The sequence below is a fragment of the Tachyglossus aculeatus genome, chromosome 3, assembly GCF_015852505.1.
Source record: "Tachyglossus aculeatus isolate mTacAcu1 chromosome 3, mTacAcu1.pri, whole genome shotgun sequence".
NCBI classification, from domain to species: domain Eukaryota; kingdom Metazoa; phylum Chordata; class Mammalia; order Monotremata; family Tachyglossidae; genus Tachyglossus; species Tachyglossus aculeatus.
The window spans coordinates 28,062,767-28,088,607 of NC_052068.1; the positions used below are offsets into that span (position 1 = coordinate 28,062,767).

At 41.1% G+C, this 25,841-nt stretch overlaps 1 protein-coding gene across 2 annotated transcripts in view; it reads left to right on the forward strand.

The window, feature by feature from the left end:
- SAMD8 (sterile alpha motif domain containing 8) overlaps nucleotides 1-25,841 on the forward strand; it is a 49,643-nt gene that overhangs the window by 1,251 nt on the left and 22,551 nt on the right. Inside the window, exon 1 of one of the 2 annotated variants that reach the window (XM_038743658.1) lies at nucleotides 7,822-7,838. The exons of the other annotated variant lie outside the window; for it this stretch is intronic. The gene's annotated coding sequence lies outside the window, so the exon portion shown is untranslated. Of the gene's footprint in view, nucleotides 1-7,821; nucleotides 7,839-25,841 lie in introns of those variants that run through there. 2 annotated transcript variants of the gene reach the window in all.

Sequence of the window (25,841 nt, forward strand, 5' to 3'; positions counted from 1 at the left end):
CTAAGAGGATCAATCAGTCAATCAATCGTATTTATTGAGCGCTTACTGTGTGCAGAGCACTGTACTAAGCGCTTGGGAAGTACAAGTTGGCAACGTATAGAGACAGTCCCTACCCAATAGTGGGCTCACAGTCTAGAAGGGGGAGACAGAACAAAACCAAACATACTAACAAAATAAAATAAATAGAATAGATATGTATAAATAAAATAAGTAGGTAAATAGAGTAATAAATATGTACAAACATATATACAGGTGCTGTGGGGAAAGGGAAGGAGGTAAGATGGGGGGGATGGAGAGGGGGACGAGGCGGAGGATGATGGGAGCGGGCCAAAGAGGCCAAGGGGTGCGGGGTTGTGAGGCGAAGGTGGGCTGAAGGGAGCGGGGTTGGGAGGGGAAGGTGGGCTGAGGGGAACAGGGTTGTGAGGGGAAGGTGGGCCGAGGGGAGGGGGGTTGGGAGGGGAAGGTGGGCTGAGTGAGGGGAACAGGGTTGTGAGGGGAAGGTGGGCTGAGTGAGGGGAACAGGGTTGGGAGGGGAAGGTGGGCTGAGTGAAGGGAACAGGGTTGGGAGGGGAAGGTGGGCTGAGTGAGGGGAACAGGGTTGTGAGGAGAACAGGGTTGTGAGGGGAAGGTGGGCTGAGGGGAACAGGGTTGTAAGGGGAAGGTGGGCTGAGTGAGGGGAACAGGGTTGTGAGGGGAAGGTGGGCTGAGTGAGGGGAACAGGGTTGTGAGGGGAAGGTGGGCTGAGTGAGGGGAACAGGGTTGTGAGGGGAAGGTGGGCTGAGTGAGGGGAACAGGGTTGTGAGGGGAAGGTGGGCTGAGTGAGGGGAACAGGGTTGTGAGGGGAAGGTGGGCTGAGTGAGGGGAACAGGGTTGTGAGGGGAAGGTGGGCTGAGTGAGGGGAACAGGGTTGTGAGGGGAAGGTGGGCTGAGTGAGGGGAACAGGGTTGTGAGGGGAAGGTGGGCTGAGTGAGGGGAACAGGGTTGGGAGGGGAAGGTGGGCTGAGTGAGGGGAACAGGGTTGGGAGGGGAAGGCGGGCTAAGGGGAGCGTCGGTTTTCCTGGCTAGGCAGAGGTGAGGAATCCTTGCGCCCGTGACTTAATTGTGAATCCCTGGCCCTCTGGACGGCCACCCCCCTGGGGCCCCCGTCGTCCCCGGGCCCCGGCTGAGAAAGGGGAGGGGAGGCCGTGGACCGACCCTGCCCAATCAATCAATCAATCAATCAATCGTATTTATTGAGCGCTTACTGTGTGCAGAGCAGTGTACTAAGCGCTTGGGAAGTCCAAGTTGGCAACATAGAGAGACAGTCCCTACCCAACAGTGGGCTCACAGTCTAGAAGGGGGAGACAGAGAACAGGGGGAGTGGGGTAGGGCTGACATTCCCAGCTACGGGAAAGGGCCAGGGAGCTGAGGGAAAGTGACCTTAGTAGGGAATACAACCCGTGATGAGGATATGGGCAGGGGCATTCATCATCATCATCATCATCAGTGGGATTTATTGAGTGCTTGCTGTGTGCGGAGCCCTTGGAAGAATACAGTACAACAGAGTCGACAGGCACCTTCCCTGCCCGCAACGAGGTTGCAGTCTAGAGGGTATCGACAGGGTAGACTATAGGCTACGAGATCGAGCAAATTTTAGAAATGAGTGGTTTTGTTTATCAAAGCTTTTATCGGATTGTACTCGAAGGCTTGGGATTTTTCGGGAGTGAAGGCCGAAGAGACCGGGATGGAGTTCAACTACCCGACAGTGCTGTGCACATAGTAAGCGCTCAATAAATACGATTGATGATGACTGTTGCGAGGGACCACACTTAAGGATTTAGGGAGCCGATTGACTCGCCCGAGCGGTTGGCGAAGGTGGCGCAAAAAGAGATTGGACACTGGAGGAAATAGCGATCCCTGGAGAGGAAGATGGCTATTTTACTCTTCCCTGCTCCCTTGACTTCGTTGTTGATTCCCTGAGTAAATTTATTTGAAGTCTGTGGAAGATAGGTGGGTAAAGAGATTGGGTGACCCCACCGTGGAGACTTCAGAGTTGACAGAAAGGTTAACTACCTCGTCATATGAATTTGATGAGTGAAGAGCAGGGCGTAACAATCCAGCAGCCTACTTCTTGCCCCGTCCTGCAGTTTTTATGGGATCTGGAGGAGGAAAGCCTGTCTCCGTTGGTTCATGGTGTTTTGAGGTTGGTGAAAGTGCCATTGCCATTATTCAAGTCCAGTACTGCAGATCAAAGCCAGGCACTATACATTCTGTAGAGTGATTAATCCAGAAAAACAGTTGAGAAAGAAGCTCCATGTGTTCAGCTGTGGGAACAAGACAGAGGCAGTTGAACACTCTGGGTTGTTTGTTTTAATAGGAAGAGACATTATCCCCAAAATGCTTGTGCTGGAAAAATTATGGTCGTGTGAGCCATGTTGCCCCTTGGGTACAAGGAAGAGAAGAGTTTTATGAGCCTTATTCCTTGAGCAATTCTGAATTTTCTATTTTGGAGAGACTTTTTCCAGTTTGCTTTCAAATCATCTTTTTCTATCAGTGCTACTATCCCGTAAGATTAGTCAAACTAGGCTTTGTATTAATGATGGGCTGTACTGAACGATCAAGGTATTCAGCATAAAATGATGATAATAATAAAGGTATTTGTTAAGTGCTAACTATGTGCCAAGCACTATATCAAACTGTGGGGTGGGCTTGCAATTTAATAATCTTAAATTACTACTTGATTTCAATAAGATTTTAAATTCAAGGAAACTGATGTGACTAAGGTTTTTTTTTTTTAAATTTAATCAAACTAGTTTGTGCATAGATGATAAGAATCATGCCCTAAGTGAGTCCTTAAGAAATATTAAGTTGTTTTATGAAGTGTGAGGAAATGTCCACCTATGTGAACTAAAGGACAGTTTGGTCATGCTTTCTTTTTGGCACAATGAGGAAAAATTGTTATTGAAGAACAGACTGAAGTAAGGACCCTTGTGAATGCTTCATATTCACATTCAGTTGTGAAGCATTCTGTCAAAGAAATACAAATTTGGTTTTCACACTAATTTTGAGGCTGTCATCTATTAAATAGGTAGCCCTTTTACAAACACTTTGACAGTCACTAATATTTTTCCAACTTTACTACCCTCTTCCAGATTCTACAGTCATTATTTGGAATGGCAATAAAGTTTTACAGTTAAAAGCATTTTCTACCAAGATTTAAAGATGCAGGGAAAACTATGCCAGTGTTGGGGCACAAGGTTTACTTATCTAAAGCCGTTAATTGCAGTTGCTACTGCTTAGTTCCAGAGACATGAGTAGGCTCATTTCAGAATTACTTTTAAGCACTTAACATTATGACAGTCTTGGAAAACCACAGAGTGTTTCAGAATTCACCACAGCTGACAGTGAAACTTTCCGCAGTTTTCCAGGAGATTGAATTATGACTATTATGTGAAAGAAAATCTTGAATGGAAGATGTTCTGGGAAAGCGGGATTCCTTGTTATTCATCTCAAACAAAGAGGCGGCAGAGTATAGATCTTGGAGCCTGAGGTCTCTGCTCCCGGTTCAAAGTATTTTTCTAGGCATGGGAGGTTCGTCTGAAAAGTGAGAAAGTCTTGTTTATGGATGGAGACCTTGATTGTCCTCATCTTCTCCAGGTATTTTTAAGAATAATATTTAAGCACTTACTGTGCATCAAGTACCATTCTAAACTCCGAGATAGATACCAGGTAATCTGTTGAACACAGTCCCTGCCCCACATGGGACTCACGGTCATAGGGAGAAGGATTTAATCCCCATTTTACAGATGAGGTAACTAAGGCACAGAAAAGTTAAGTGACTTGCTCAAGGTCACACAGCAGACTAGTGGCAGAGTCGGCATTAGAGCCCAGGCTCGTGCCCTTTCCACTAGACAGTGCTGCTTTTAACCAGATCCTGGCTTGTTAGTGAATGCTGAAATCACTGTATATGAAACTGACTGGCTAGCCATTTGTCCAGATTCAGGCAAATATTAAACAAAACTTTCTGATGGAGACTGTTCTTAAAATAGTTTTTGAAATAATTTTTTTCCATCCACTGTTGCTCTTTTGTAGTGGGCTAAAATGCCTCTCCTTCAAATCTCATTCTTTTAATGGATTTGGCCACAGGCAGTGACCACTCTAGCTTAGTTATCCAAATTGTTAACTGATTTATGTAGTTTAATTGCATTAAAAAGACATTTATAATTTTCTCATGCAAATAAAGGTTCAGCATTAAATTTTAAAGATAATTTTTGGTTGAATACATTTCTGTATTTCTCTTCAAAATATTTGTTTTTTAAAAGTGAATTTTATAATAATCATAATTGTGGTATATGTTAAGTGATTACTTTGTTCCAGGGACTATTCTAAGATGCTGGGATAATCGGGTTGGACACAGTCCCTGTTCCATAGAGAGCTCACAGTCTTCATCCCCATTTTAAAGACTAGGTATCTGAGGCACAGAGAAGTTAAATGACTTGCCCAAAATCAGACAAGTGGTGGAGCCAGGATTAAAACCCAGGTCTTTTTGACTCCCAAACCCGTGCTCTAGCCACTAAGCCATGCTGCCCTCTGAAGCACCTTTCAAAGGTATAGTAATAATAATAATTATGGCATTTGTAAAGCGCTTAGTATGTGCCAGGCACAATACTCACTGAAAGGAGCCTTGGGGTTCAGCCTGCCCTTGATTGTTACTCTCGATGTTTTGTTAAAAGACCCTTTGCTCTACTGGCCCCAAGGGGAGCATTTAAACTAGCAGAAAATAGGACAGGGTCTTTCAGGCATAAATAACAGGGTGGAAACTGGGCCTCTACACAGAAAGCAAATCTCTGGCATGCGTGTCAGGAGATAACACTTGACTGTCACTCCAGATTGCCCGCCGCACTTCCCCTGCTGGAACTCTCACTGCTCTCTGTTTTCCCCTACCTCATTTGGGTGAGTGGGATATAATGGGAGGCAGGGAACCTGGGAGTTGGGGCATAAAATATTGAAGAGCAGAGTAGAGGATGACTGATGTGGGATAGAACTTCCAAGCTTTGGGAGAACCAGAACGGTCTGAGCCACAGCCAGATGCTGCAGCCCAGCACATTCGTTACTTCTTTCCCTGGTCTACCCCACCTTAGGATTGCCTGATAATAAGTAAAGAAATATGTTCCTGGGCTTTGAACATATGTCAAAGGTAGTGGTGCTACGCTTTGCAGATCTTAATCCAGTCACTTATAATAATGATGGTATTTATTAAGCACTTACTATGTGCAGAGCACTGTCCTAAGCTATGGGGGGGATACAAGGCAATCAGGTTGTCCCACCTGGGGCTCACAATCTTAATCCCCATTTGACAGATGAGGGAACTCAGGCACAGAGAAGTTAAGTGACTTGCCCAAAGTCACATAGCTGACATTTGGTGGAGCCGGGATTTGAACCCATGACTTCTGACTCCAAAGCCCATGCTCTTTCCACTGAGCCACGCTGCTTATCCTGCTCCACCTTGATTACTGTATCGGTCTCCTTGTTGACCTTCCTGTCTCTCCCCACTCCAGTCCATACTTCACTCTTCTGCCTGCATCATTTTTCTACAAAAATGTTCAGGCGATGTTTCCCCACTCCTCAAGAAACTTCAGTGGTTGCCAGTCCACTTCTGCATCAAACAAAAACTCCTCATCATTGGCTTTAAAACACTCAATCACCGTGCCCCCTCCTACCTCACCTTGCTACTCTTCTACTACAACCCAGCCCACATGCATCATTTGTCTAATGCTAACCTTTTCACTGTACTTCGATCTCATCTATCTCGCCACTGAGCTCTCACCCATATCCTACCTCTGGCGTGGAATGCCCTCCCTCCTAATATCAGACATGTAATTGCTCTCATCCACTTCAAAGCCTTATTGAAGGCATATCTCTTCCAAGAAGGCTTCCCTGACTAAGCCCTCCTCTCCTCTTATCCCACTCCCTTCTGCGTCACCCTGACTTGCTCCCTTCATTCGCCTTCCCTCCCATCCCCACGCACATATGTATATGTAATCATTTATTTATTTATATTAATATCTGTCTCCCCCTCTAGACTGTGAGCTCATTAAGGGCAGAGAATATGTCTATTGTATTATACTCTTGAGTGCATAGTACAGTGCTTTGCACCACAGTAAGCACTCAATAAATGTGATTGAATGAATGAATTCAATTAAATACAGTCATAAATAAATTGCAGATATACTATGGGACTGGGAGGGGGGATGAATGAAGGGAGCAAGTCAGGGTGATGCAGAAGGGAGTGGGAGAAGAGGAAAGGAGGGCTTAGTCAGGGATGGCTTGTTAGAGGAGATGTGCCTTCAGTAAGGCTTTGAAGGGGGAGACGGTAATTGTTTGTCATATACAAGGAGAAAGGGCGATCCAGGGTAGAGGTAGGACGTGGGCGAGAGGTCGGCAGCGAGAGAGATGAGATCTAGCTACAGTGAGAGGATTAGCATTAGAGGAGTGAAGTGTACAGGCTGGGTTATGGTAGGAGAGTAGCAAGGTGAGGTAAGAGGACACAAAGTGATTGAGTGCATAAGTGAAGCAGAGAGGCGGGCAGACGGGAAATGAGGCTTTAGTCAGGGAAGTTGTCTTGGAGAAGATTAATTGTATTTATTGAGTGCTTACTGTGTGCAGAGCACTGAACTGTGCACTTGGGAGAGTACAGCGCAGCAATATCACAGACCCATTCCCTTTCCTCAATGAACTTACAGTCTAAATGGGGAGACAAACATTAAATAAATAAATTATGGATATGTACATAAATGCTGGGAGCGAGGGGAGTGTGAATAATGGAAGCAAGTCAGGCCACACAGAAGGGAGTGGGAGAAGAGGAAATGAGGGCTTAAGGAAGGCCTCTTGGAGAAGATGTGCCTTCAGTAAGGCTTTGAAGGTGGGGATAGTAATTGTCTGTTAGATATGAAGAGGGAGGGTGTTCCAGACCAGAAGCAGGACATGGGTGAGAGGTAAAATAGTGAGCTAGACAAGGTTGAGGTACTTGTGAAAATAAGAGGGTTTTGAAGGTGGACTGTTGGATATGAAGGGGATGGAATTCCAGGCCCAAGGAAGGATGTGGGTAAAGGGTTGGTGGTGAGAAAGTGAGATTGAGTTACAGAGAGTGAATTGGCATTAAAGGAGTGGCGTGTTCAGGTTAGATTGTAGTAGGAGATCAGTGAAGTATAAGTTGAGTGCCTTAAAGTTGGTGATAAGGGGTATTTGTTGCGTAGGTGGATGGGCAGCCATTGGAGATTTTTGAGGAGTGGAGAAATATCTATTTATGAAACCCTTGACCTGTCAATTACTCTAATGATTGGAATGACTGTGAGGCTTATTGATATCTTTTAGATTAGGAGGGAAATTTACATGAGTCAGAATTCTGGTTAATGGCTTTTTTGAGTTTTGATTATCTTGTGTCTTTTTCTTTCCTTAGCTGTATGTTTCCTGGTTGAAATAGAATCCAAATGTAGTTTAAAACCCCTCTCAGGATCATACCTGGAGAATTTCCAGTACTCTATCGGTTGCCGACTGTGGGAAGGAGAGTCTAACAGTGGCATACCCATTCCATTCCTAACTTGGGTAGTGGCTAGCGAGTGGAAGGCAATCTGCTATAAGGCAAAACTCACCTGTGCTGGGCAGCAGCGGCGGCAAGGTAGAGAGTCGAGGGCGGAGACTCAAGTGTACTGCGCGGAAGGAGGCAGTGGTAAACCACTTCCATATTTTTACCAGGAAAACTCAATGGATACACTATCAGAATGATAGCAGATGGAGATGAGGTGTTCTGGGAGAGATGTGTCCGTGGAATTGCTGTGTGTCAGAGACGACTCGATGGCGTAAGACAAGACATAGTTTAAAAAATACTTTTTAATAGCTTAAGAATCAGTATGATACTTCTCACCTGAAGTGTTTATCCACTAGGACATCCTTTAAAGTTCTGGTATAATAAGAGTAACAGATGTGAAAACAAACAGGAGTGGAAGTTCCAAGGAGGGGAGGTATGCATAGGAGCATGCATAGGTCAGCAGACATTGACCATAAACAAATGATAATTCCTCCAGCATGCCAATGACAATGCCTCAAATTGCAGCTCATGTGTTTCTGCTTTCAAACGAAACTCTCCTTTGTCCGCTGACTTGTGAGTATATAAACTGGTGGAATTTTTCTTTACTTCTTGCTTATTAAACATGCTTTTTATTCATTCATTCAATCGTATTTATTGAGCGCTTACTGTGTGCAGAGCACTGTACTAAGTGCTTGGGAAGTACAAGTCCAGGAGACTTGAAAATTTAGACAGACTCTGACACCTGAGTAAATAAAGTGCAGCTATATGGTTGTCTTAGAGAAAAATAGTATCCTGTTTATTTTGTTTCTTAATTTATTAACGGTTCAATTTAGTGTGCCTTTTTATGATTGATCACATCTATCTAAGTTATTACACAATTCAGTTTCAAATATTTTGGAGTTGGATGTGAGTCCTTTTTACTTTCTGGTGTAATAGATGCTCATGAATCAGATGTGATCAATCTATATGAGTGTTCACCCATTGTGTTCAGTGCACAGTACAGGGCACTGTTGAGTTTCTGGTCAGTCAGTCAATCAATCTTATTTATTAAGTGTTTTCTGTGTGCAGAGCACTGTAATAAGTGCTTGGGGGAATACAGTATAACAGAGTTGGTAGACACAGTCCCTGTCCCCATAGAGTTTACAGTCAGGAGAGTTTGTCTCCCGAGCACTTAGAACAGTGCTCTGCATACAGTAAGTGCTCAGTGAGTATCACTGATTGATTTGTGAGGGCACACCTCTTGTATATGCCTCTGTGCACGTAACAATAAACTGTGATCATCTTGTAGTTATTTAACAATGGGTTTGGAAGAGAAATAAAGATCACTGGATCAGCCCTTTATCTACATATCGAAATGACATGCACCTAGTAGGAGTGCTTACATGTATTTTGAGGAAGGAGTGAAAAATAACCCATCCAAATTAAACTCCAAGGACGTTAAGTGGATTAGATGAAGGCTCTGCATATGAGTACTGAAATGCTCTGTGCTGCTGTAGCGTGGAACAGATCCAGAGGAATTGCTGCAGTCTTTAGGTGTATCCTATGTCTCCTCGAAAAAATGGTCTAATGATATTATTCAAAGTCATTTTGGTCTCTTGTGGTCCTTTAATTGCAGTAATCAAGAAAAGATTGTTTGCTCATGTTTTTTCCCCCTGGCTATTAGTGCTTAGCATTTTAAGCAATTTTTCATCATATTACTAAATTTACAGTAAATACCTGAAATTCCACGTTGAAGTAGCAAAGACCAGAAAAGTCAGCAACCAACAGGAATTCATGCTTTTTTTTTCCTCCTGTGTTGTTGTTGTGTTATCACTCTCTTATCTTCAAAATGTAGTTAAGCCAGTTAATGTTAGTTCGGCCTTTTCAAGGAGAACCTTATTTTGAAGGTCATTTTGTTCTTGCCTGCTGTGGGTTTTTTGCATCAGTCTGAATCGTGATTGTATTATTAGTGTGTTAGCATAGTTTAGGACACTAGTAGATCAGTTTGTTCTTTGAAAGATAATAAAGTTTTAGTCTGGATAGAAAGACCCTTAGGAAACTATTAAACTAGTAAAATTTTAAATTAAGAATGACATTTTTGAGAATATATTTGCATTTGGCTAACCTGATTACTTTGGTAATAACTGATTATATGTACCTTGGGAGCAGAGAGTATATCTGAGAAGCAGCGTGGCTTAGCGGAAAGAGCATAGGCTTGGGAGTCAGAGGCCATGGATTCTAATCCTGACTCCACCGCTTGTCAGCTGTGTGACTTTGGGCAAGTCACTTAACTTTTCTGTACCTCAGTTACCTGATCTGTAAAATGTGCATTAAAACTGTGAACCCTACGTGGGACAACCTGATAGCCTTGTATGGACCCCGGGGCTTAGAACAGTTCTTGGCACATAGTAAGTGCTTAACAAATACCATAATAATAATTATTATATCATTTTCTTTTTTGATAATAGTAATGGTGTTAAGTGCTTACTGTGTGCCAAGCACTGTTCTAGGAACTGGTTTAGATACAAGGTAATCAGGTTGGGCATAGTTCCTGTCCCACATGGGACTCACAGTTCTAATCCCCATTTTACAGATGAAGTAACCGAGACACAGAGACGTGAAGTGACTTGCCCAAGGCCACACAGCAGACAAGTGGTGGAGTCAGGATTAGAACATATGACATTCTGACTCCTGGGCCTGTGCTCTATCCACTACACCATTAAGTGTCTAATATAGTGCTTTTGTTCTCATCAGTTGAATCTGTGCCCCCACTTAGGGTGTGAGCCCCGTGAAGGACATAGACTGTATTTAGTGAAAAATGATTGCTAAGCACCGAGGTGGATACAATACACATAGTAAGCCCTTAACAGTAAAATTATTATTATTATAACATTCATTCAGTAAATACTCAGTTCCCGAAACTGTAGATTACGGTTAAGATACCCGGTCTTTCTCTCTGTTAGATTGTGAACCCCGTGTGGGGTGTACACTGTATCTGACCTGATTATCTTGTATTTACTCTCTCATTTACCACATAATCAATCAATGGCATTTATTGAATGCTTACTGTGTGCAGAGCACTGTAGTATGCATTTGGAAGAGTACAATACAACAGAGTCGGTAGACACGTTTCCTGTTCACAAATGACACCATTATTATTATCCAAATACAGGTGCTCAGATATTTTTGATACCGATTGATTATTCAGTTACAATTCAAAATCCTAAAAACAACCTACGTGGGACAGGGACTGCAACCTATTTCATGACCTTGTATCCGCCCTAGTACTTAAGCACTTAAAGGCCATAATTATTATTATTAGAATTACATGATAATACGTCAGATTTTTGTAGCACCTTTCCTAGGGAACTCTTCATTCAGTCATATTTATTGAGTGCTAACTGTGTGCAGAGCACTATACTAAGATCTTGGGAAAGTATGATATCAATCATATTGAGCGCTTACTGTGTGCAGAGCACTGTACTAAGCGCTTGGGAAGTACAAGTTGGCAACATATAAAGACGGTCCCTACCCAATAACAATAAACAGACACATTCCTTGCCCACAATGAGCGTACTACAGTCTAGACAGGACTTTCATATATGTATTTTTAAAATATACTCTCTCAATTCCCATGTGAAAATGCTCAGCTAAAGAAATTTGACACATTTGCATTACATCACACATGATGAAATTTAATCATCAGATGTCCTCACTCTTGTCACTTGACTAACTGGCATCAACCACTTCTTCATTAACTTGTTTCTATGCTAACAGCATAGTATTTGAATCAGACTGATACTGTATTAGGGCTTAAATGAGAAGATTTTCCCAAAGAGTAACAACAAAAAATGGTTTCTTTCTGTCTCCTTTTTAGAAACATTTCATGAGTATCAATCAGGACATCTCAAGAGAAGTAGTTATGCCTAGTGGAAAGAGCATACCTATTCTCCCTCCTATTTAAACTGTGAGCCCATTTTGGGACCTGATGATATTTTCTATACTCCAGTGCTTAGTACAGTACTTGGCACATAGTAAGTACTTAACAAATACCACAATTGTTGTTGTTGTTATTTAATAATAATAATAATAATAATGGCATTTATTAAGCGCTTACTATGTGCAAAGCACTGTTCTAAGCACTGGGGAGGTTACAAGGTGATCGGGTTGTCCCACGGGGGGCTCACAGTCTTAATCCCCATTTTACAGATGAGGGAACTGAGGCCCAGAGAAGTTAAGTGACTTGCCCAAAGTCACACAGCTGACAATTGGCGGAGCTGGGATTTGAACCCATGACCTCTGACTCCAAAGCCCGTGCTCTTTTCCACTGAGCCACGCTGCTTCTCTTATCTCTACTTGGATATCCCACAGACACCTCAAAATTAATGTCTGAGACAAAACTCCTCATCTTCTGAATCCGAACTCCTCCAACACTGTAGACAGCATCACCATTCTCCCTGTCTCACGCGCCTGTAACCTTGGCATTTTCTCAGCTCATCTCTCTCACGTTGATCCCAACACGCATGTCCCGCCTCAAGTATTATATCAACCTCCTCACTGACCTCCCTGCCTCCTGTCTCTCCCCACTCTAGTCCATATATCACTCTGCTGTCTGGGTCATTTTTCTAAAAGAAAAATTCACCCATTCTCCCCACTCCCCAAAAACCTTAAATGGTTGCCCATATACTTCCACATCAGAAACTCCTTACCCAGTAGCCTTGATATCAAATATCAATCAGCTCTCCCCTACTACAGCCAAGCACATTCACTGTCCTCCTCTAATGCCTGTCTAATGCCTCACTGTACCTCAATCTTGTCTGTTTCGCCTTTGCCTGTTGGCCTGCATTCTTCCTCCAGCCTGAAATTCCCTCTCCCTTCATATCCAACATACCACCAGTCTCCCCCATCTATGAACCCCTACTAAAATCAAGGCCATCCAAGGGGCCTTCCCTGATTAACACTTCATTTCCCCCATTTTATTCACCCTCGCTTCTGCATTACCTGTACATTTGGGTCTGTGCCCCTTAAAGGACTTTGCTACTCACTACCCTCCCCCCTACTCCGCCAGCCCCAAACAATATTTCCTAGTATTTCCTAGGAAGTTCTTTAATTGTTTCTGTATTTCAACCTACAGGTTTTATTTAGTATGCCTTAAGTAAAATAAGATGTTCCCCACATATCAGGAATTGGCAATGTAATATTATTTTTGGTAATAGTACTGTAAATGGAAACAGTCAAGTGAAATTCCACTTGTATTTCATTCCTGCCCAATTTAGGTATTACACCATTTTATACAGTACCGTGTATTTTTCCAGGCAATCCTCATCCACTTTAAAAATATTTCTTTTAATGCTTTAATAATGATCATATTATATGAAATGAAAGACTTAATGAAGTCAAGGCATGCCTCACCTGCTTCAGTTATGAAAGAAAATTGTGGAATTTTCTTCTGATATTTTTAAGAGTTGGGTAGACAACTGACAGGTTGGGCTATCTCAGTGTATTCCTTGCAGGAAGCAAGACCTAGAAGACCTCTCCGCGATCATTTCAATCTTATGAATTCGTGATATTTCTACCCCCCTCACTTAATCCATAGATTAGTTTTGAATTGTGGATGAAACTTGGCAGTCACCTAAGAATACTGAAGGGAAAAAAAGCCAGTGCTGAAACCCATAGAAGAGGCCTCTCAGGTATGGTTCAGGATTTGGAGCAGGAAGGAGCATAAATACACTTCATGCAAGTAGTTCTGCGCCTTAAATCACTTTCTTCCCCCACTTCTGGGGAAGAACTCCTGTTCAAACCCTGAAGCAGGGTCGGGAGCCTGAGCGACTGCGTGGGCACAAAACTCTCGTGCCACCCCTGCCCATTGTCAAAGACGGTAAGTAGGCTTTTGGGGCATGATTTGGGCAAGAAGAGTAATTGAGCCCTAGTCTCTCCAGGCATTAAAATGAACTACCTGGTTTAAAATTCCATAACATTTCTTAAATTCCCATTTTTTAGAAGACTAGTATTTTTTGCCTTTTTCTATTCACCTAGGCTATTAGCGTATTCCTTAAGAATGATTACTGTTTATATTAGATTTCTGTCTGCCATTTCACAGTGGATTTTTTTGAGGTCCTGTTGATTTCAATTCTTGATCGAAGGCTACATAGAAGTTCATGAAATACTATGTACTCAGAAAATTGTGTAGTTGTTTTTCAGTAAGATTCTATTATAGTGGCAGAGGCCTCTCCATGTTTTGCCATGTATAAAATATACAATTGTGCCTCTCAAATGATTCCTTTTCTTCTTTCCCATACATTTAGCTTGAAATACTTAAGCTCATCTTTTGTGGATACTGAAGCATATTCTTTTAGTGTGTGAGAGGAGGCTGTTGGCAAGGCAGTCTTTGTGAAAGTATAGTACTTATCATAAAAAGAAATTTGACCTAAGATTGCATTCTACTAGAGGTTTTGTAAAACCGTTTTGGAGGAATTTTACCACACTACTCAATGAAAAGGAGGGCTTGAACAGCAAAATCAAGTGATGTAGAATTTAAAGCCATTGCTGTAATCTGTATTACTTTATGTAATGTGTTCAATTGCAAAATGATTGGTTTGGATTTCTTATTCATAAGGACTCTTAGCTTTTAAATATAATTATGCTTATAATCTGTCAGAAGATTCCTGTTCCTGTTGCTCTGAAAGTGTGTATGTGTGTGTATGTGTATATATGTATATATGTATATATTTGGCCTGGAGAAAAGTTTCCTTCTCTGCAGGGGCCTCTTGCTTTAGATGCATGTTACAAAAAGATGGACAGCCGCATTTGTTGATGTAACCTTTTTTATTATTATTTCCCTTTCTCCTTGGTCATCTCTCCCTTATTCTCTTGGCATCGTTCTGTTTTTGCATCATTCCATTTTTCTTTGACTCTCTTGCTGTCTCTCTACCCCATTCTGTAGGAAAAGGGTTAGAGGCTTTGACAATAAATTTTGTTTCGGTGTTCAAGTAGAACATTTCCTTTTCTTTCAGTTTTCTACTTTTCTGATAGTTTGAAGGCACCTGATTCAGAGAGATTGTGCAGTATTGTTTTTGGGGTCTACTCTGATTTCACAAGTGCAGTACCATAAATTTTCTCAAAATTGGGTTTTCTATAGAATACTAGTGAAAAAATTTTAAAAGTAAAATGCTCCACTTGTATATTTAAACAAAAGCTATTGTCAAAGCCCTGAGGTTTAAAGATGTACAGAAATGGCAAAGATATAGCAAAGCAATATGCTATAACATGAAAAATAGAAGGGATAAAAGAGAATAATTGAAGCAGAATGTATTTGCCTTCCTGGAATTGAGCCGAAGTGTGGGTTTTCACTCTTGATCCTATGAAAAGAATACCAAAATCTTTGGAAAGATAACCTCTGGAAGTCACACAGTAGCCCTTAGAACTGTGTTGGACTATTGTCAATCCTGAATCACTTTATGGCACTGCTCCCTCTTAATCACTATCACTGATTGTGTAGTCACCAATTGAGATATCATGTAGGTGATGTCAGAGATGGGTGGGGACAAAAACAAGGCAGAGCTCCCAACAAGTCTGGAAAACGGGTGAGGCAGGTGAAAGATAGGTTTTGACATGGGCTCTTTATGGTCCAGTTGCATCTAAGGCCTATCAGTCAGTCAGTCATATCAGTTAGTCATATTTTTGAGTGCTTACTGTGTGAAGAACTTTGTACTAAGCACTTGGGCGAGTACAATATTATAGAGTTGGTAGACACATTCCCTGCCCATAAGGAGCACTGTTCCTGTTTCTAAGTTAATGTAAAGAACACTGAATTTGCATGCATTATGAAATATCATGCTGCTATGAAAAATATATGAAGTTGAGTTGAAAGCCTCTAAATATTACCTATCGAGAGTCACTATTTGCTAACATAGGTGTGGCAATGTTAAAAGCATTTTTCTTAAAATAAAAAGCTCTTAAATCTAATACAGAGTGTCTTGCGTGCATTTATATTAATGTCTGTCTCCCCCTCTAGACTGTAAGCTCATTAGCCCGCTGTTGGGTAGGGACCATCTCTATATGTTGCCAACTTGTACTTCCCAAGTGCTTAGTACCGTGCTCTGCACATAGTAAGCGCTCAATAAATACGATTGAATGAATGAATTATGGGCAGGGAATATGTCCGCTTATTCTGTTCTATTGTACTTACTAAGGTAAGTAAGCACTCAATAAGTACCATTAATTGATATAGAATTAGGTTAGCTTCCTCATGATAAGTTAATAGTTATTCCCTTTTGACTTGGATTCCAGAAGACATAACATTATCTTATAGAAAAAGAATAGCACAGTTAAGAGGTGGTAAAAGATTGACTTTGTTGAGACATTGTCATATTTGGTAAATTTTTGTGTTGAAGTGGAATAAAAAGAGAAAGTTTTCTTGTTCACCTAAACCAAAACACTCAACTGCTTTCACCTCTGTATCCCTTATTGTACAGGGTTTGGAACAAGGACAAGTGTCTGTTGGTAGTCAGTTCCTCTAGGCATGGATTGTTCCATTAGTAGTGTTCTGTTAGTACCAACCTTTGATCTCTCAACACCAATATGTTTTGAGAAAGCAATTTACTTTTAGTCTGAATTTTGACCTGCTGATACAGTGCCATGTACACAGGTGTGCCATAAATGAGTGTTGATTAGGGAAAATGAGCCCCATTTTAAGATAGCAAATCATAACCTGTAGTGGTTAATTGAAAAGCAGAAATGTGTCATATAATGTTAATAGTCAGGTGCGAATTAAGTAGGAAAAAGCATCTTATTCTAAAACAGAATAGCTTAACATTTTTAATGAACGGTACTGATGTGGGTATTAGAAGCTACTCATTCATTCAATCGTATTGAGCGCTTACTGTGCAGAGCACTATGTTTCTATAACTGGAATAATGGTAACTTCTGAAATCTGAAACAGACTAAATTTATGATAGTAATCAAAACAAGTTTTCTTTTTCCTTCACTGATCAAATAATGGATTTCAGAAGAGGATGAGAGAAATGAGCCAACAAAATACCACATTCATCAAATCCATCAAATCATATTCAGGCAATTTGGAGACTTTGAACTAACAAATATTCCTGTTTGCCTCATTTATGACATAAAACCTGCGGACAAAGCAGAGTCAACAATTATTTACCTATTTTAGAATTATAGTTTTAAAAAGCCTCCCAAAGTACCCTAGATTGGAGAGAGCTAGCTCTCTTTCTGTCTAGGAAGCCACTTGGCGTAGTGGAAACAGCATGAGCCTATGAGTCAGGAGTAACAGGGTCTAGTTATAGCTCTGCCACTGGCCTGCTGACCATGGGGCAAATCACTTTACCTCTCTGGATCTAAATTTCCTCACTGTAAAATGGAGATGACAGATTGTGAGTCCCATGTGGGACAGGGACGGTATCCTCTCTGAGGTGAATAAAGGATAGAGATACTGGCCAGATTTACAGATGAAAGAATAGAGAAACAAACAGATCAGATTCACCTCAGCCCCACAGCATTTATGTACATATCCTTATATCCTGCCATATCCCCATCTGTAATTCATTTTCATATGAGAGGCAGTGCTTGGCACATAGCAAGTGCTTAACAAGTACCATAATTATTATTAAAAATAAAAAAGGACTGTAAGCTTCTTGTGGGCAGGGAATACGTCTGCCAACTTTTTTATATTGTATTGTACCAAGTGCATAGTAAAATGCTGTGCACTCAGTAAGTGGCTCATAATTACCGTTGATTGATTTGGGGGTTTTTCTGTAAATCTTTAGGACATGGCAAAATGAAGAATTATAATCCAGAAGTCTTTAGACTGTGATAATATCTAGGACAGGAACCGTCACAGCCGATTCAAAGTGTATCATTTAGCTCGGGTAATTCTGGTTGCTAAATTGTCAGTTATTTGACAATTTTTGTATTATCCTGTTATGAGAGAGGTAGTGAGGTCTAGTGGAAAGGACATGGGGTCTGGAAATCAGGAGACCTGGGCTCTAATCCCAGCTTTACCACCTGCTTACTATCTAATGCTGGGCAAGAAACTTCTCTCAATTCCCTCATCTGTAAAGTGGAAATACAATACGCGTTCTCCTTCCCTCTTAGATTCTGAGCCTCCTATGGGCAGGGAAAGTGTCTGATGTGATTATTTAGTATCTTTCCCAGTCCTAAGCACAGTGCTTGGCACTTTTTAAGTGCTTTTAAAATACTGTCATTACTGTCCTGTCTCTGGCCTGGAATACCCTCCCTCCTCAAATCCGACAGACAATTACTCACCCCCATTCAAAGCCTTATTGAAGACACATCTCCTCCAAGAGGCCTTTCCAGATTAAGCCCCAATTTTCCTCATCTCCCACTACCTTCTTCATCACCCTGACTTGCTCCCTTTCCTCTTCCCTCCTCCTAGCCCCACAACACTTTTGTACATATCAGTAATTTTATTTATTTGTATTGATGTCTGTCGTCTTCTCCCCCGCCCCCCCAGACTTTGAACTCCTTGTGGGTAGGGAATATCACTGTTTATTGTTGTTTCTACTTTCCCAAGTGCCTATACAGTGCTCTTCACACAGTAAGTGCTCAATAAATATGATTGAATGAATGAATGTTATTATTTTGATGATTAGGTTACATTTTAGATTTCAAAAAATACTATTATATGTACACTTACCTCCTATCTTTTTTTAAGAATACTTCATGTTGAAATATTTCAAGAATGACTGCTTAGCAGATTTTTTTTTAACCAGCCTCCCTTACAGATACTGGAAATTTATCTCAAAATTTCATAATATGTGAGCCTTTTAACCAAGTGTGTAATGGTCAGGAAACTAATTTCTAGGTCCCCGAAGTCCCTTTTTCTTTCTTGCTGCTTATTTGGGAAGCTGAGTTATTGTAAATGTATAAAATAACCAAATAACTTCCTTAACATGTTTTAAATCACTCTGAATTATTTTGAGGAGAGAACATTGATATTAATAACTTCCAAGTGATTTAACAGTGGGATTCTATCACACTGACATAGGCTTAGACAGGAAAAATAAGTGAGATTCCAAATGACAATACTTAAAAAACATTGCCTATAAAGCTTTGTAATATCATCTTACTATAGCCTGAAATTACAGGTTTTCGTATCCTTTGCCAAGTAGTGACTTGTGTTGTCCTGAAACTATGTAGTGTATAATTAGAGAGCATGTCCTGACCTGAAATAGTGGAGCAGGTTGCTCTAAGATGTCATATTTTTATGGTGCTGCAGCAGGCTGGGAGGCCTTGAGGAGGTTTCTTCTCTGTGAGAACTCTTAATTTCTGGCAACTGAATAGGAAACTTCAAAGCCTGTTTGTTAGTCAAAGACCAAGTTGTGTGTAAACTGAGGGTTGCTAGGGGAAATTAGTTATTAAATTATTCAAGAAGGAAAGATTCAGATTATAAGGAGGGTGAAAAATGGGCCAAATTAAGCCAAAGGACAAATCTCAAGAATGATACCATAAGGATGGGAGTGAACTGGAATATTTTGATGGTAAATTACAGTATTGGGGAAGCGTGTTCATGGGAAGTCAGGAAGGATGTTGAGGGAAGAGCATGAATAGAGTAGGGGCTAGAAAGAGAGTTAGCCACCTGGGTTTATGGTGAGGTGTGTTTTTTTTAAGGTATTTGTTTAGCGCTTACTATGTCCTGGACATTTTATTAAGCACTGGGGTTGATACAAGCCAATCAGGTCAGACACAGTCCGTGGCCCACATGGGGCTCACAATATTAATCCCGATTTTACAGATGAGGTCCTAAGGCACATAGACGTTAAGTGACTTGCCCAAGGTCACACAAGAGAAGAGCGGCGGAGCCGGTATTAGAATCCTGGTCCTTCTGACTCCCCATGATCTATGCACTAGGCCACGCTGTTTCTCATAATAACAATAATAATGGAATCATAAATAACTATAGCATTTCATCTTCTTCCCTATATATCTACATCAATACATCCTGTACTTGAGAAACCCCAGGACTGAAATAGCTCAAGGTGAATACACATTAGGTGGAAATGTATTTTGAAAGCTGCCCTAAGGATCAGTGGTAGGAGCTGAATGAATGTGTACTAGAGTAAACTTTTAGAGGGAATGATGCAATATTCTGAGTATGCTAAAGTACTATAGTTACTCTGTGTTTATATAGCTGCTTGGTATATTTGCTTGTTTTGGGCAGGCAAGAGGTAAGGAGAGAGAAATGATTGATTGTCATAGGGAGAGCCTGTCTTAAATATCACCTAATGGAACAGTAAAACTTATTACCTGGCAATTCCTAACAGAATAACTGAAACCCTGGAGAGGGTTTAAACTCTCTCTGATGGGGATGGTGCTGACCCAAGGGATCCCTTCTGAAATATTTATTCCTATTTGAAAGTAAGGTTTATTATCCAGTGGACAACAAAAATAGCCCTAGTCAACCCAGAAACAGCGACCTGGGTGCAAATATCCACCATCCTCAATTTTCTAGATATTTTATTTTTATGGTGTTTCTTAGATGCTTTCTATTTATCAAAGGGTTTCTTTTGAAGTCTCTGGATAATTGAAGCCAAAGTCAATTTGGGGGCTTGAGTTATCTGGGCAATTTGCTACTGTATGTGTGTCCTACTGTGTGCAGAGACTTAACTTCTGTAGAGGTAGAAGATGCAACCTCTGCCCTCAAGGGATTTACAGTCTTAATGGGGGAGACAGATAACATAATTTATATTTAGGAGGAAGAAGTACTAAATAGAGATATGTAAAAAGTGCTCATGGAGTTTGTGCATGCATAAATACTGAAGTGGTGCAGAAGTGCTGAGGTATTTGTTGTAAGAAGACCTGTGTTGAGGAAACATTAATCAGCGAGTGCCTGAAACAACCACCTTTCCCTGTGTATGTTCCACCTCCAACTCTGGTCTGTCTAGTTTTCATGAGGTCAGCAGTACATTTATCATTATTCAGTGTTTTGTGCTTTGCAAGAAAAAGGGAAAAGTCGTTTGATGCATTATGATTTATAATAATGATGGTATTTAAGTACTTAAGGTGTACTATGACTGTTTTATTGAGAAACAGTGTAACCTAATGGAAAGAGCACAGGCCTTGGAGTCAGAGGATTTAAGTTCTAATCCTGACTCTGGGACTTGTCAATCAATCATATTGTCTGCTGTGTCACCTTGGGTAGGTTACTTAACCACTATGTGCATCAGTTAAATCTTCTGTAAAATGATGATTAAGACTGTGAGCTCTATGTGGGAGGGACATAGACTGTGACCAGTCAGATTAGTTTGTATCTATCCCAGTTTGTATCTATCCCAGTATCTATCTAGTACAGTGCTTGGCATATAGTAAGCACTTAACAAATGCTATTTTAAAAGTAAAAAAAAAAAGATATGCCAAGCACTATAGTATGTACTGGGGTAGATACAAGATAATCAGGTCAGACACATTGGACTCGCAGTCCAAGTAAGAGGGAGAACAGGTAAGCCACTCTGAATGTTATATTCAAAGATGGATAATAAAATGAAATTGGGCACATTGTTGCTGTAGGAGTCTTAGAAATATTCTGTTCTATGGCCAGACTGCAATTTTTGTCTCTCAAAATGTTGTACCAGAAGCCAGTGCTTCAGAACAGACAACTACTACTTAAAAAGTAATTCAACCACATATTCTGCTGGTGGTAAACTATACCTTTCCCCTCTTACCCATTGGTGTCTGACCAGTATTCACGTAGAATGGCAGGAAGTCAAAAAAGGTGCACATCCAGGTTGCATGAAACATGACACCTCACATTCATTAAGCAATTGATCATATTTACTGAGCACTTACTATGCGCAAAGCCCTGTACTAAGAGCTAAGGAGGGCACAATAAAACAGTTAGTAGACACATTCCCTGCCCACAAAGAGCATTGTCTTCAAACTGGAGGGCATATCTATACTTGCACAGTGACAGAAGGAGTTTGTTCAAGGGGTTCCCCCTCTTTGCTTGGATTCAGCTAGAGCTTTGCTTTGTTTTCAAAACAGTCACCTTAACTTCAGTCATTAAATTAAAAGTTGGAAAATACTCAGGAGAAATGAGGGTTTTAAATTGAAGCAAGTTTGAAAGAATTTGACAGGGCGAGTTAAAATGTAATCCATTTGATGTGACAAACATTAATGAACAAATGCATCTGCAGTATATGTAGTTTTAGGCTCCCATTTACTGAAAGCAAAATAATCTCCAGGTGTATTATTACAATAGAAAAATTAGATTCCCATGGGGTAGGATTTTTATACTATGATAGGTGAGTGGTTATAAGTCATTTCTATCTATATATCTTTCTCAGTGGGAGTGTGCTAGAAACCTTGATTTTTAAATGCAGCTTCACATTAGGTGGGTGTTAATTCAGTCTTGAAAAATTAAAATTGTTTCTGTCACTACAGTGGATGAATACAATGAGAGCGTTTCTTTCAAAAAATAAAGTACATCATTTCAACACAAGTGAATTATGGGTCCCTGAAATCAAGGATTTTTTTAAAAAGATTGAGGAATAATTCTCACGTGCAGTCACTCTTGAGCATTTTTCTACAATGTTCAATTTATGAGTGAGGTCTGTGGGTCTGTTGCAAAGTAACTTGGAGGTATTCAGGCTGTAAAATGTATGCCACTGTCAAACAAACTCCTTTGGTACTTGTGATGGATTGATTACCCTGTAGGATTGAGTGCCATGAGGGACAGGGACTGTGTCCAACCTGATTGTAGTATTTCTATCCCGATACTGAGTATATTATTGGGCACAGAAAAAGCACTTAACTAACATCACTTTTATCATCATTATTATTATTGATCTTTAGGTGAATATTCTCAGAAAGGCAAGCATTACTAGTTCTCATAGTAGGAATGGAAATGGACGTTCCCAAGTTTAAGAGCATCAGAAATTCCATACTGGATCAGATCATTGTCCATTCTGCCCAGTAGTTATAGACATGCCATTTAATTTTGCCCTTGAATCTATAGTTGTCCTTTACATTTGAAGAAGTCACAACCATTGGTGAAGTATACTTGTGAGCGCATGTATTGACAAAAAAGCCAATGTGGAATCCACAGTCCTGACCACACTGGGCATTAAAAGAAGTAGTCCCTTGTTGTGCTTAGTGTTTGCCCAGCATTTACTTTTTTTTCTCTTTTGCCTCCTCTTTCATTCTATGTGAAGCTTTTGCTTGAAGAGACTCTCATTTCTTGATGTCATACATGTCCATCCTCTGCAGTTGACTCTTAGTTTTCAGCTGGGATGCAGCATTTTCTCAAGTTTTATTCTACCTTGTCTTTAAAATGCTTTCTCTGGCCTCTGCTTTCAGTTCCCACATTTCAGCTTTCCTTACGGTAGGTGTTTGAGTTTAGCTGCTGGTGATCATTCTCCTCGTGTATCTCATATAGCTTAGCTATGTCATTCAACCCACATATTCAAACCATCACTAAATTTTCTCAGTTCTACTTTCACAACATTGCTAAAATCCACCCTTTCCTCGCCATCTAAACTGCTACAATGTTGATCCAAGCACTTAAATTCCACCTTGACTGCCGCGTCAGGCTCCCTGCTGACCTCCCTCCCTCCTGTCTCTCCTCACTCCAGTCCATACTTCCCTCTGCTGCTTGCATCATTTTTATGAAAAAAGTTGTCCAATCTTCCCACTCCTCAAGGACTTCCAAAAGTTTCCCATCCACCTTGGTATTAAACAGAAACTCCTTACCATCAGCTTTAAAGCGTTCAATCAACTCATCCCCTCCTACCTTACCTCACTGATTTCCTACTACAGACCAGCCCACACTTCACTTCTCTAGTGTCAGCCTGCTCACTGTTTCTCGATCTCATCTATCTCACTACCAACCCCTTTCCCATGTCCTCCAAGATCACATCTCCTCCAAGATCACATCTCCTCCAAGAGGCCTTCCCCATTTAAGCCCTTATTTTTTGATTCCCTCTCCCTTCTGTGTTGCCTATACACTTGGGTCTGTATCCTCTAAGCAGCTGATATTCGCACTACCCTCATCCCCACAGCACTTATGTACACGTCCATAATTTATATTAGTGTCTGTCTCCTCCTCCAGACTGTAAGCTCCTTTTGAGCAAGGAACATATCTCCCAACTCTGTTGTATGCTTCCAGGTGCTTAGAACAGTGCTCGGCACATAGTAAGCTCTCAAGAAATAAAATTGAATGAATGAATTAGGCATTAAATAAATACCATGGATTGATTGAGGTGAGCAAGCGAGGATGCTGGAGACTATGTTCCAGAACTTCATTGTTCATGATCTTGTCTTGCCATTTGATATTGAGAATGCAAGTAGAACTGCTCAAGGAACCAGATATAATGCCTCAGCCAGTAAAGAAGGTTGGACAGTGTACAGTTCTGTAGACCTTTAGTTAAGCCTGGAGCCAGATATCACACTGGCTTACACTTGATTCGATGATTTTCCAGAGGACGCTTTCTGTCTCTTTATCTGTCATTGCATTGTTGGTCAGTGGGCTCCCCTAAGGAACAGTATTTTATTCAGATATCACACTGGCTTACACTTGGTTTGATGATTTTCCAGAGGACTCTTTCTGTCTCTTTATCTATCATTGCATTGTTGGCCAGTGGGCTGCCCTAAGGAACAGTATTTTATTCCAGCTCTTATCTCTGTGTGGTTAATATGAATTTATGGTTATGTGAATGGGTTTCCTGGTGCATTCTGTCCCATCCCTTCACTCTTCTGGAGACTTATCGTTTGACCGTAGTACCTGGCTGATTCAGTGAAGCAGTTTATAATCAGTTGTGTATCTTCCTGGGTGTGAGCTTCTACATTAACGAACAGTAATTTTTAAATGACTACTTCCAGGACTTTGGATGATCTAATTCTGTTGAGTTGGAGTTTTCGTTTTCCATCTTTCTTCGAGTAACTCATCATGGAATCTGACCCTTCTTGAGCCTTCCAACAGCTGTTGCTTTCCCCTCTAACATATCTATTTTCCCTCTACCACTTTTGGAGGACCTTTTATGACTTCTTGTCATAAAATGTATTTGCAGTTTTCCACCTGCTATTAATATCTTCAGCCTCTTTGACTTTCTATGGCATATTTGCCATCTGTTTGTGGAAAAGGCTTTCTCTTTGCCTGTTTTGAGCTGCCTTCAGATGGCCTCCTGGTGGTGTGGAATGTGGCGAACAACAAGCTGTAATAATAATAATTATGGTATTTGTTAAGCGCTTACTATGTGCAAAGCACTGTTCTAAGCGCTGGGGGAATGCAAGGTGATCAGGTTGTCCCACGTGGGGCTCACAGTCTTAATCCCCATTTTACAGATGAGGGAACTGAGGCACAGAGAAGTTGTGACTTTCCCAAAGTCACACAGCTGACAATTGGCGGAGCCGGGATTTGAACCCATGATCTCTGTCTCCAAAGCCCGTGCTCTTTCCACTGAGCCACGCTGCTTCTCATTTCTGTCATCATCTGGAAGCTACTCCACTCCTCTGATCATCTTGGTGCCTTGGTTCCCTTCCCTTCTTGGTTCCCTTCCCTTGGTGCCTTCTCCAAGTTGATTTTGACTTTCTTAAGATGCCGCAACTAGAACTGTATGTTGTATCCCAGTTAGACATATTACAATTTTATATACCAGAGCTTAAATTCAAGCTTTGTCTTCTACTCCCTTATGATGAGGCCCAGAATATTGTTGGCCCTTTTTCTGCACATTGAGTCACACAGTGAGGGGACAGCTTAAAAGATCTCCAAGGTGTTTTCAGTGTTGTGACGGTAGTTGTAATTTAGGGGGTTTTTCCCCCTTAGATGCACTGCTTTGCATTTACTTATATTGAAGATTACCTGCCACTTTTCTACCCACACAGGATAATAATAATGATGGTATTTGTTAAGCGCTTACTATGTGCCAAGCACTGGGGTAGATACAAGGTAATCAGTTTGTCCCACGTGGGGTTTACAGTCTTAATCCCCATTTTACAGATGAGGTAACCGAGGCACAGAGAAGTTAAGAGACTTGCCCAAAGTCACCCAGCTGACAAGCAGCAGAGTGGGATTAGAATCCACAACCTCTGACTTCCAAGTCCTTGCTCTTGCCATTGAGCCGTGCTGCTTCACGCATCTGGATTTATGAACTACTCCTGAAGTTTTTCCCTGTCTGCCTGGCATTTCACCATATTGAAGGTCTAGGTTAGATACAAAGTAATCAGGTGGGACGCAGTCCTTGTTCCACATGGGGCTCACAGTCTTAATCCCTATGTTACAGATGAAGCAGCTGGGGCACAGAGTGGTCTTGTGGAGAGAGCA